Source organism: Mustelus asterias, chromosome 4 (assembly GCF_964213995.1).
Source record: "Mustelus asterias chromosome 4, sMusAst1.hap1.1, whole genome shotgun sequence".
Classification (NCBI taxonomy): Eukaryota; Metazoa; Chordata; class Chondrichthyes; order Carcharhiniformes; family Triakidae; genus Mustelus; species Mustelus asterias.
The window spans coordinates 8485634-8498868 of record NC_135804.1 but is presented as its reverse complement, the minus strand read 5'-3'; positions in this window follow the sequence as shown (position 1 = coordinate 8498868).

The window sequence follows — 13235 nt, the reverse complement described above, 5'->3', positions numbered from 1 at the left end:
ATCAACTACTTTACCCTTATCCGCCTCTTTGGTCAGCTTCTCAAAGAACTCAATAAAGTTTGTGAGGCACGACCTACCCTTCACAAAACTGTGTTGAAAATCCCTAATCTTTCTAGATGATGATAAATCCTATCTCTTATAATTCTTTCCAAAATGTTGCCCACAACAGAAGTAAAGCTCACTGGTCTATAATTACCAGGGTTGTCTCTACTCCCCTTCTTGAACAAGGGGACAACATTTGCTATCCTCCAGTCTTCTGGCACTATTCCTGCAGACAATGATGACATAAAGATCAAAGCCAAAGGCTCTGCAATCTCCTCTCTAGCTTCCCAGAGAATCCTGGGATAAATCCCATCCGGCCCAGGGGACTTAGCAATTTTCACACTTTCCGGAATTGCTAACACCTCCTCCTTATGAACCTCAATCCCGTCTAGTCTAATAGCCTGTATCTCAGTATTCTCCTCGACAACATTGTCTTTTTCCTGTGTGAATACTGACAAAAAATATTCATTTAGCGCCTCTCTATGGACTCCACGCACAACTTCCCAATACTTTCCTTGACTGGCCCTAATCTTACCCTAGTCATTCTTTTACTCCTGACATACCTATAGAAAGCTTCAGGGTTTTTGTTGATCCTACCTGCCAAAGACTTCTTATGTCCCCTCCTTGCTCTTCTCAGCTCTCTCTTTATGTCCTTCCTGGCTAACTTGTAACTCTCAAGCGCCCTAACTAAGCCTTCACGTCTCATCTTCACATAAGTCTCCTTCTTCCTCTTCACAAGAGATTCAACTTATTTAGTAAACCACGGTTCCTTCGCTCGACCACTTCCTCCCTGCCTGACAGGTACATACTTATCAAGGCCACGCAGTAGCTGTTCCTTGAACAAGCTCCACATTTCAATTGTGCCCAACCCCTGCAGTTTCCTTCCACATCCTATGCATCCTAAATCACACCTAATTGCATCATAATTTCCTTTCCCCCAGCTATAACTCTTGCCCTGCGGTATATACCTATCCCTTTCCATCGCTAAAGTAAACATAACTGAATTGTGGTCACTATCACCAAAGTGTTCACCTACCTCCAAATCTAACACCTGGCCTGGTTCATTACCCAGTACCAAATCCAATGTGGCCTCACCTCTTGTTGGCCTATCTACATACTGTGTCAGGAAACCCTCCTGCACACATTGGACAAAAACTGACCCATCTAAAGTACTCGAACTATAGCTTTTCCAGTCAATATTTGTAAATATTGTCATAGCTAGTCATAGCTAGGATGTAGCGAAAGATCAACTTAATGCAAGGTGAGTCCATTCAAAAGTCTGATGACAGCAGGGAAGAAGCTGTTCTTGAGTCGGTTGGTACGTGACCTCAGACTTTTGTGCCTTTGTCCCGAAGGGAGAAGGTGGAAGAGAGAATGTCTGGGGTGTGTGGGGTCCTTAATTGTGCTGGCTGCTTTGCCGAGGCAGCGGGAAGTGACAACAGAGTCAATGGATGGGAGGCTGGTTTGCGTGATGGACTGGGCTACATTCACGACCTTTTGTAGTTCCTTGCGGTGTTGGGCAGAGCAGGAGCCATACCAAGCTATGATACAACCAGAAAGAATGCTTTCTATGGTGCATCTGTAAAGGTTGGTAAGAGTCGTAGCTGACATGCCAAATTCCCTTCGTCCTCTGACGAAGTAGAGGCAGGCGTTGGTGGGTTTTCTTAACTGTCGTGTCGGCATGGGGGGGACCAGGACAGGTTGTTGGTGATCTGGACACCTAAAAACATGAAGTTCTCGATCCTTTCTACCTTGTCCCCATTGATGTAGACAGGGGCATGTTCTCCTTTACGCTTCCTGAAGTCTCTCTCCACAGATGTTGTCAGACCTGCTGAGTACTTCCATCATTTTCAGTTTTAAGTTGTGCTTTCCAGCAAGAATAGTGGCCTGAACCTCCTGAGGACCAGCAATCACTGTCAGATTTCCACGACGTTCCCACCTTCCTGTGCCGTGCTGGAGCTCTGCATTTCTGGCTCAGATTTCCGATTCTGGATTTTTCAGGACTTGGAGCATAATTTCAATCCAACTGCTTCCTTCCAGCGCAGGATCTTCAGGGGTTAGGGAGAGACAAGCCATGGCTCGCCTCTTATGAAACTGGCTGTGACAATCAGGGGCAGCACGGTGGCACAATGGTTAGCACTGCTGTCCCACAGCGCCAGGGACCTGGGTTCAATTCCGGCCTCAGGTCACTGTCTGTGTGGAGTTTGCACATTCTCCCCGTGTCTGTGTGGGTTTCCTCTGGGTGCTCCGGTTTCCTCCCACAATCTGAATGGCATGCTGGCTAGGTGCATTGGCCATGCTAAATTTTCTCTCAGTGTACCCAAACAGGCGCCGGAGTGTGGCGACTCGGGGATTTACACAGTAACTTCATTGCAGTGTTAATGTAAGCCTACTTGTGACTAAAAAATAAACTTTTAACATGCTGGAAAGTGGGACATTGAAACAGATTTTCAGTGCGTTAGTGTGAGTGAATGGGTGAGTGAGTGGATGAATGTGTAGGTGGGTAAGGCGGCATGGTGGGTGAGGGAGGTGGGTAAGGGTGGGTGGGTTGCAGGTGGGTGAGGTTGTTGGTGGCCGGTTGGCAGGGTGCCAGGATGGCAGGTGGGTAGGGAGGGGTGAGGTCAGATTAGGATGGACTGGGGGCAAGTCGAAGGGAGTCAAGCGGTGAGGTCAGGTCAGGTCGGAGGGTTCATGGGGTGAGATCGGACCTGGTCACCTTGTGGGGGAAATCGGGGGGTGGGTGGTCAGCAAGATAGTAAGAATGGGTGAGATTGGGGAAAGTTTGGTCGGAGGGAGGTCAGAGGGTAATCAGGGTGTTCTGGGATGGGAGGAGGAAATTAGGTGTTACAGTGATATTAGAGGGTTGGAAATCAGGGGGTGGGGAGGGGAGTCTGGGTGGTCAGTGTGAGCGATTGAGGGTCTGTTGTGCAATTGCCCACGAATGAAACTAGGATTTTTGTGTCTATCATTTCCCATCTGGTCGGGGAATGACATCGAACCATTTGAAGTCTCTAATTCAGAGCTGGGGACTTTCTCCAAGGGTTCTGGGGAGCAGGGGCAGTGAGTTGGGAGTTATGAAGGGTGACATCTCATATACTGAACATGCCTGGTTTCCAACAATCTGGTGACTGAATGATCTGGGCTAGTATCTTACTTTTGCATTTGATATTTATCATGAATAAAAGATTTGAAAGGATTCAACTATTACCATTTATTACTCTTCCAAATCTATTTCTTGTTTCATTGCTTTCCATTGCTATCTTCTCTTGCCATGTACCATCAGATCTTTTATCATGTACTAGCGCTTTCTACCCTTGCGTTGGCCTTCCCTCTGATTTCATTTTCTTGCTCTCTCCTTTTTATGCTTTTGTCTGTGCTTATAACTAGTTACATCTCATAGAATCCCTACAGTGCAGAAGGAGGCCATTTGGCCCATCGAGGCTGCACCAACCACAATCCCACCCAGGCCCTAACTCCGAAACCCCACATATATACCCTGCGAATCCCCCTGACACTGGGGTCAATTTAGCATGGCCAATTCACCTAACCTGCACCTCTTTGGACTGTGGGAGGAAACTGGAGCACCCGGAGGAAACCCACACAGACACGGGGAGAACATGCAAACTCCACAAAGACAGTGACCCGAGGCCGGAATTGAACCCGGGTCCCTGGCGCTGTGAGGCAGCAGTGCGAACCACTGTGCCACCGTGCCGTCCCATCTCTCTAACCTTTTCCAGTCTGTTGGGAGATCATGGGCCTGAAACCTTTCTCCCTCCACAGCGCTGCCAGCCCTGTTGAGTATTTTCAAAATTCCCTGTTGCCATTTCTAGATTTTGAGCATCGTAGTATTTTGTTTCTCCAATCTATGGCGCCTTTCACAGCCTCGGGATGTGGGCAGCTGAAACCATGCAGAGCAAGAGGAATGGGTTCCCCCATTCGACTCAAGACTTCGGTGATAGAACTGCTTACCATTCATCTACCAACGCATCCCTTCCCCCAGCCCCTCATTGACTGCCAAGCACCCGACTCATTTGAAGTGTCATTTCTCGAACAAGAACACCTATTTAATCTCATTTACAGGGAGGATGTAAAACATTCCGCTGCTCATTCAGTTAAACAATATGACAAGGAAAAACAGCTGCATTCACAGGTTCTAAGCAATTACTTATTCCCTTTGTAATCAGTCACTCTCCGAGAAACAGATAACTAATGAGCAGGAGAAGTGCAAAGGAATCCTCGTGAGGTTAACATTACTTTTTGTAATTAATGCTGCCTTACGCTAGAGCACACAAGTTTCCATTAGAATCTAATTATAGTCTGTGCTTAAACCCTTCAACTACTAAACAGGACAATTTTTACAGGATGGTTAACGATATCACAGTCACAAAGTGAATTAATGTTCAGCAGCTAATTAGGAGGGAGAGAAAGTAAGTTCAATTCTGCATCATGTTTCATTTACCAAAACTATCTGTGAGGGATGACAGGCCAAAGGAACAAATGATTCTTACAGTCTGGAGCCACTGACAGATGCAATTTGCTCTCCTCCCAACAAACTTGCCGAATTAGCAAAGAATTCCATGTGTTATGAAGGGAGGCAGGTGCACAAGTAACTACCATATATACTTGTGTATTGCATGGGGCTACTCAGAAATTACAGCACAGAAGCATGTTGTGTGGCATGGTGGCACAGTGGTCTCAGCACCTCACAGTTCCGGGGACCCCGGTTCGATTCCCGGCTTGGGTCACTGTCGGTGCCAAGTCTGCACGTTCTTCCCGTGTCTGCGTGGGTTTCCTCCGGGTGCTCCGGTTTCCTCCCACAGTCCAAAGATGTGCGGGTTAGGTGGATTGGCCAAGCTAAATTGCCCTTAGTGTCAGGGGGACTAGTTAGGGTAAATACGTGAGGTTATGGGGATAGGGCCTGGGTGCGATTGTGGTCAGTGCAGGCTCGATGGGCCGAATGGCCTCCTCCTGCACTGTAGGATTCTTTGTGTGGCCCAAACAGTCCCAATACCATTGCTTATATCCCCATGTGAACCTCCTCCCAATCTACTTCTTTTAACCCAATCAACATATCATCCTATTCCTTTCTCCTTCATGTTCTTATTTAGCTGGCTTAGCTCATTCGGCTGGACCGCGGGTTGGTGATGCACAATGATACAAACAGCGTGGGTTGAATTCCCGTACCGGCTGAGGTTATTCATAGAGGCCTCGCCTTCTCAACCTTGCCCCTCGCCTGAGGTGCAGTGATCCTCAGGTTAGATCACCACCAGTCAGCTCTCCCTGTCAAAGGGGAGAGCAGCCTATGGTCATCTGAGACAATGGCGATTTTACCTTTATTTAGCTTTCCTTTTATTAGTGGCTATTTAATTCATGGTCCCGAGCTTTTGAAATATCTTCTTGATGACTAACCTATCAAACACCTTCATCATTTCAAAGATTTCCATTAAGTCACCTCTCAACCTTTTCTTTTATAGAGAAGAAAGTCCAGTCTGCTCAATCTTTTTTCAGAGTTTTCTCTCAATCCTGGTATCAAATGGCCCTTCTGCCTCTGATAAAGCAGCTGGACCCCACCTCCTGAGAATATTCTCTGATCCCCTTGTGTGCCAGTCATTAATGTTACTGCAACATGATCTAAATTGAATATCAGTCTTCCCTTGATACAAGCTTTTGATCTTCAAAGGTACCGCCCTTGGCTTATATTGAGAGGGACCTTCCCCTTCTTTGACATCATGAAAGGAAGATAGAAAGAAAGAATATATTTGTATAATCTCTTTCGCAACCTCAGAATGTCCTAAAGTACTTTTCAGTCAACGGGTGTCCTTGAAGTATAGTCACTGCTATGATGCAGGAAATGCAGAATCCAATTTGCAATCTCCCTCAAGCAGTAGCTAAATAAGCAACTGGATCTTTTTTTTCAGTTGTGTTGCTTATGTATGTATATTAACCAAGAGATTGGGTGGCACTCCCTTTATCTTCTTTGAAAAGTGATATGGGATCTTCTACATCCACCTTAAGCTTAGGGCATTGAGGCCTTGGATTAGCAACACATCTGAATGACAGAACATCTGATCAATTTTTTTCTGGTTATTCATTCGTGGGACATGGGCATTGCTGGCTGGCCAGGATTTATTGCCCACCCCTGGATGCCCTTGTTCAGAGGGCAGTTGAGAATCAACCACATTGCTGTGGCTCTGGAATCACATGTATGCTAGACCAGGTAAGAATGGCAGATTTCCTTCCCCAAAGGACATTAGTGAACCGGTGGGTTTTTCCGGCAATTGACAATGGTTTCATGGTCATCAGTAGATTAAGAACAAAGAACAAAGAACAGTACAGCACAGGAAACAGGCCCTTCTGCCCTCCAAGCCTGTGCCGCTCATTGGTCCAACTAGACCATTCATTTGTAATCCCTCCAGTCCCAGACTGCTCATGTGACTATCCAGGTAAGTCTTAAACGATGCAATCATGTCTGCCTCCACCACCCTACTTGGCAGCGCATTCTAGGCCCCCACCACTCTCTGTGTAAAAAACGTCCCTCTGATATCTGAGTTATACCTCGCCCCTCTCACCTTGAGCCCGTGACCCCTCATGATCGTCATCTCTGACCTGGGAAAAAGCTTCCCACTGTTCAGCCGATCTATACCCTTCATAATTCTGTACACCTCTATTAGGTCTCCCCTCATTCTCCGTCTTTCCAGGAAGAACAAGCCCAGTTTACCCAATCTCTCCTCAAAGCTAAGACCCTCCATATCAGGCAACAACCCGGTAAACCTTCTCTGCACTCTCTCTAAAGCCTCCATGTCCTTCTGGTAGTGCGGCGACCAGAACTGGACGCAGTACTCCAAATGTGGCCTAACCAGCATTCTATACAGCTGCAACATCAGACTCCAGCTTTTATACTCTATACCCCATCCTATAAAGGCAAGCATACCATATGCCTTCTTCACCACCTTCTCCACCTGTGCTGCCACCTTCAAGGATTTGTGGACTTGCACACCTAGGTCCCTCTGTGTTTCTATACTCCTGATAGCTCTGCCATTTATTGTATAACTCCCCCCTACATTAGTTCTTCCAAAATGCATCACTTCGCATTTATCTGGATTAAATTCCATCTGCCACCTCTCCGCCCAATTTTCCAGCCTATCTATATCCTGCTGTATTGTCCGACAATGTTCATCGCTATCCGCAAGTCCAGCCAACTTCGTGTCATCCACAAACTTGCTGATTACACCAGTTACACCTTCTTCCAAATCATTTATATATATCACAAATAGCAGAGGTCCCAGTACAGAGCCCTGCGGAACACCACTGGTCACAGACCTCCAGCCAGAAAAAGACCCTTCAACTGTTACCCTCTGTTTCCTGTGGCCAAGCCAGTTTTCTACCCATCTAGCCACCTCTCCTTGTACCCCATGAGCCTTAACCTTCTTAACCAACCTGCCATGAGGGACTTTGTCAAATGCCTTACTGAAATCCATATAGACGACATCCACGGCCCTTCCTTCGTCAACCGTTTTTGTCACTTCCTCAAAAAACTCCACCAAATTTGTAAGGCACGACCTCCCTCTTACAAAACCATGCTGTCTGTCACGAATGAGATTGTTCCGTTCAAAATGCGCATACATCCTGTCTCTAAGAATCCTCTCCAACAACTTCCCTACCACAGACATCAAGCTCACTGGCCTATAATTACCCAGGTTATCCCTGCTACCCTTCTTAAATAACGGTACCACATTCGCTATCCTCCAATGAAGAGACAAAGATTTCCGTCAGAGGCCCAGCAATTGCATCTCTTGGCTCCGTGAGCTGTCTAGGATAGATGCCATCAGGCCCTGTGGATTTGTCAGTTTTAATGTTACCTAAAAAACCTAACACTTCCTCCCTTGTAATGGAGATTCGCTCTAATGGGTCAACACCTCCCTCTGAGACACTCCCAGTCAACAAGTCCCTCTCCTTTGTGAATATCGATGCAAAGTATTCATTTAGGATCTCCCCTATTCCCTTGGGTTCTAAGCATAATTCCCCTCCTTTGTCCCTGAGAGGTCCGACTTTTCCCCTGACAACTCTTTTGTTCCTAACATATGAATAAAATGACTTAGGATTCTCCTTAATCCTGTCTGCCAAGAACATTTTGTGACCTCTTTTTGCCCTTCTAACCCCCCGTTTGAGTTCTTTCCTACTCTCTCTGTATTCCTCCACAGCTGCATCTGTTTTCAATTGCCTGGACCTAACGTACGCCTCTCTTTTCTTTGTGATCAGATCCTCAATTTCCCTGGTTATCTCGAATCCTACCTTTCCTATCCTTCCTTTTTACAGGCACATGCCTGTTCTGCAGCCTTATCAACTGTTCCTTAAAAGACTCCCACATGCCAGACATGGACTTACCCCCGAACAGCCTCTCCCAATCAACGGCCACCAATTCCTGCCTAATCCGGCTATAGTTAGCCTTCCCCCAATTTAGCACCCTACCCTTAGGACAACACTTGTCCTTGTCCATTACTATCCTAAAGTTAACAGAGTTGTGGTCACTATTTGCCACATGTTCCCCTACCGAAACTTTGACGACCTGACCGGGCTCATTTCCCAGAACTAGATCCAGTAGATCTCTAGCTGGGCTATCTACATGCTGTTCCAAAGAACCTTCCAGTATGCATTTTACAAATTCCTCCCCGTCCAGACCCCCAGCCCTAAGCACTTTCCAGTCTATACCAGGGAAATTGAAGTCTCCCACTACAACAACCCTAATTTTTCTGCACATATCCAGAATCTCCTGATATATCCATTCCTCCACTTCCCGTGGGCTGTTGGATGGCCTGTAGTATACCCCCAGCATAGTGATTGCACCCTTCCTGTTTCTGAGCTCCACCCACAGTGACTCTTACATGACCCCTCTAAATTGTCCACCCTCTGCACCGCTGTAATATGCTCCCTGACTAATTTCGCTACTCCCCCACCTTTTTTAGCCCCTCCTCTGTCTCGCCTAAAACACTTATACCGCGGAATATTCAGCTGCCAGTCCTGTCCTCCTTTTAACCATGTCTCCGTCACCGCAACCACATCCAAATTCCACGTAAGCATTAAGGCCCTAAGTTCGTCTGTCTTACCCGTTACGCTGCTCGCATTGAAGCAGATGCACTCCAGACCTCCAGGCCCACTCAGGTCACCCTGCTCCAGAATGCTCTTCTTCTTATCTAGCCTTGCCCTGGCCCCCAGCTCGACCCCAGCCTCAGTACTTACTGACCGACTGTTTTGATCCCCACCCCCCCTGCCACACTAGTTTAAACCCTGCCGAAACACTCCAGCAAAACTCCCAGCCAGGATATTCGCGCACGCAGAACCGCCTGTCCGTGCCTCTAACCATCGCATCCCCCACCACTATTTCTCTCCTAATCCCCTTCTTTCCCTTCTGGGCCTCTGAGCCTGTCTCTGTGCAGGCAATCTGGTCCTCGTGGCTTACCCCTGGAGGGTCATCCCCCTCCACAGAATCCAAAACAATATACCTATTTTGGAGGGCAACCACAGGGGATCCCTCCACTGACTGCTCGCTCCCTTCCCCTCTCCCATCTGTTGCCCAGCCCTTACTATTATGGGAGACTGCCACTGGGGTACTTTCTGGTACATCACCCTTATAACTTTTACTCTTCCTAACTGTGACCCACTTGTCTTCCTTCTGAGGCCCCGGTGTGACTACCTGCTTATAACTTCTATCTATTATTTTCTCATTTTCCCTGACTAAACTGAGGTCATCAAGCTGCAGCTCCAGCTCCCTTACACGGTCCCTCAGGAGTTGCAGTTCCATGTATCTGGCACAGATATGGACCTTCGGGAGGCAAGTCTTCTCCAGGAACTCCCACATCCCAAATCGAATGCAGCGAACTGGCCTCTCACTCATACCTGCCATTTCCTTTATAGTTTTGGAAAAAAAAACCAACAACCTTCCTTGCCTCCGCCTGTTTTCGCCGAAGCCCTGTGAGCCAAAGCCCTTATAGCTCTCACTCTGTTTCCTGCTCACTGCGCTGCCCGCTCCCGACGCTGCCCGCTGTATACTGCAGCCTACCTTTTATACTTTGCGCGCTTAAAAAAAAAACCTTCCCAGACTCCTTAGTGGCCCACATCCGGTTTTCAGTTTAAAATTATGAAAAGAAAAAACGACTCGAAAAATAAAGGCAAAAAACACACTAAATAAATAAATAAATCTCTCACCAGCACTCCTGCCACAAATCACTTCCTCTCTGCTTGCTCCAGTGGAACAATGTACTTTGTTCTTTGTTCTTTGCAGCTCAAACCCACGACCATTTGTCTGTATAACGCACACGAAACAATACTTTTCACTATATACTAATACATGTGACAATAATAAATCAAATCAAATCATTTTGGTTCACAGGTGTTCTTACTAGCCACTGAGCCATGCCAGATGCAGTGAAATTTTTGTGCTGTGGATATTGGCTTTTTCTATATGTGGCTATAAATTAAGTAGAAAAAAGGTGCATCACTCCCTGTGAACCTTTTCTCTCCAAATTTCCTACACCCACATTTATAATGGAACCAACCGATGTAAACTTGGTCACACTGTGATGATGCGATGACACCATTTGCGGAGGCTATGATTACAGCACAATGATTTTACGTAAATTAATTTTAAATGTGGACCAGGAGCGTATAAAGTAAATACAAAAATAAGGATGGAATGTACAACTTCAAAATGGCTCATTTATTGCTAAGCCTCTGACCAAACCTCTCTTGAAGGCTATATCTTGATTCCTTTGTGTGCAACGCAGCAAGAGATTGACTAGTTTATTTATAAATGCCTGGCTTCAGTAAGCAACATAATTATACCACAGTGTTGATGTAATATGGATCCTCTGATTAATGTAATTGGTATCATTTGAATTATATAATTATAATTTGGAGCAATCTTGTGTTTAGAATGCTCATCCACCTGTTTACCATCTATTCTTGATTGGTAATTTATCCAAAGGGCTTTTTTTTTCATATCTCTCCACATACTTTTTCCTGCTGGAGAACTGTTCATTGGATAGCAATGACCTTTACTCAGTGGTAGTCGTAATGAGTGAGTCCAGACAGTAAAAGGTCAGCAGGCTGTTTAACCTTGAGCAGCAATGGAGCCTTTCCAATTCTTTCATTGGCTGTTGTTTCAACTCCTCCCAATTCAATTGCCCATTCATCATGTCAATGGCGTTAGCAGCAGCAACTTTCATTTATATTGCACCTTTAATGTAGTTTAACTAGCCAAGGCTCCTCATTGGAGTGTTATCAAACAGAACTGTGGCACCCAGCCACAGAAGAAGATAACAGGGCAGATGATCTAATGCTTGGTCATAAAGATAGGTTTTGTAAAGCATTATTTGATTTGATTTGATTTATTATTGTCACATGTTTCAACATACAGTGAAAAGTATGGTTTCTTGCGCGCAAAGCATACAGTTCAGAGAGAAGGAAAGGAGAGAGTGCAGAATGTAGTGTTACAGTAATAGTTAGGGTGCAGAGAAAGATCAACTTACTGGAAGGTATTAGAAAGAATAAGGGATAATAATCAAGTGTGGGGCAGCACAGCAGCACAGTGATTAGCACTGCTGCATCACGGTGCCAGGGACCCAGGTTCAATTCCAGCCTTGGGTCACTGTTTGTGTGGCGTCTGCACATTCTCCCCATGTCTGCATGGGTTCCCTTTGGATGCTCCGGTTTCCTACCACAGTCCAAAGACGTGCGGGTTAGGTGGATTGGCCATGCTAAGTTGCCACTTTGTGTGCAAAGATATGCAGTTAGATTTAATTTGATTTATTATTGGCACATGTATTTGTATTCAGTGAAAAGTATTGTATTTTGTGTGTTACACAGATAATGCATACCATTCATAGGGAAGGAAACGAGAGAGTGCAGAATGTAGTGTTACAGTCATAGCTAGGGTGCAGAGAAAGATCAACTTAATGCAAGGTAAGTCCATTCAAAAGCCTGACAGCAGCAGGGAAGAAGCTGTTTTTGAGTCGGGTGGTATGTGATCTCAGACTTTTGTATCTTTTTCCCAATGGAAGAAGGTGGAAGAGAGAATGTCCAGGGTGTGTGGGGTCCTTAATTATGCTGGCTGCTTTTTTGAGGCAGTGGGAAGTGTAGACAGAGTCACTGGATGGGAGGCTGGTTTGCGTGATGGATTGGACTTCATTTAAGGCCCTTTGAAATTTCTTACGGTCTTGGGCAGAGCAGGAGCCATACCAAGCTGTGATACAACCAGAAAAAATGCTTTCTATGGTACATTGGTAGAAGCTGGTGAGAGTCTTAGTGGACATGCCAAATTTTCTTAGTTTTCCGAGAAAGTAGAAGCGTTGGTTAAAGGAATAGGGCAGAGGGAAGGTATTGGGTGGGATGCTCTGTTAGCGAGCCGGTGCAGACTTGATGGGCTGGATGGGATAATCAAGGATCCCACACACCCTGGACATACTCTATTCCACCTTCTTCGGTTGGAAAAAGATACAAAACTCTGAGATCACGTACCAACTGACTCAAAAACAGCTACCATCAGACTTTTGAATGGACCTGCCTTGCATTCGGTTGATCTTTCTCTACACCCAGCTCTGACTGTAACACTACATTCTGCATTCTCTCCTTTCCTTCTCTATCACTTTAGGGATTCTATGACTCAATGATTCTATAGTTCTATGGTCCCTGAGTGAATTGCCCTCATCCTAGGCAGAGGCAGTAAGGCAAACTGTAGCTCTGTACTATACACTACATCACATTAACTTTACATGCCTTCTATGCATATCCCCAATTGTAATCCTTCCGCCATTGATGGCCACTCATTCTGTAATTCCCTCCCTATTCTGTCTTTTTCTCTCGATCTCTCTCTCTTTTTTTCAGGTGCTCTTTGAAACTTTGTTATTTGACAAAGCTTTTGGTCATCTATCCTGATATCCCCCTCTGCTGCTCGGTGTCAAAATATGTTTCAGTTGGTATTGTCCTTGTCAAAGACCATGGGACATTTTTCTACACTGAAGGCATTATACAAAAGCAGGTTGTTGTTGGTTAAAGGGGGAAGTTTTAAACTTCCACAGAAAGTGTTCCACTGTAACATGACACTCTGCATTCTCTCGTTTCCTTCTCTATGAACGGTATGTTTTGTCTATATTGCGCGCAAGAAATACTTTTGATTTGATTTGATTTGATTTATTATT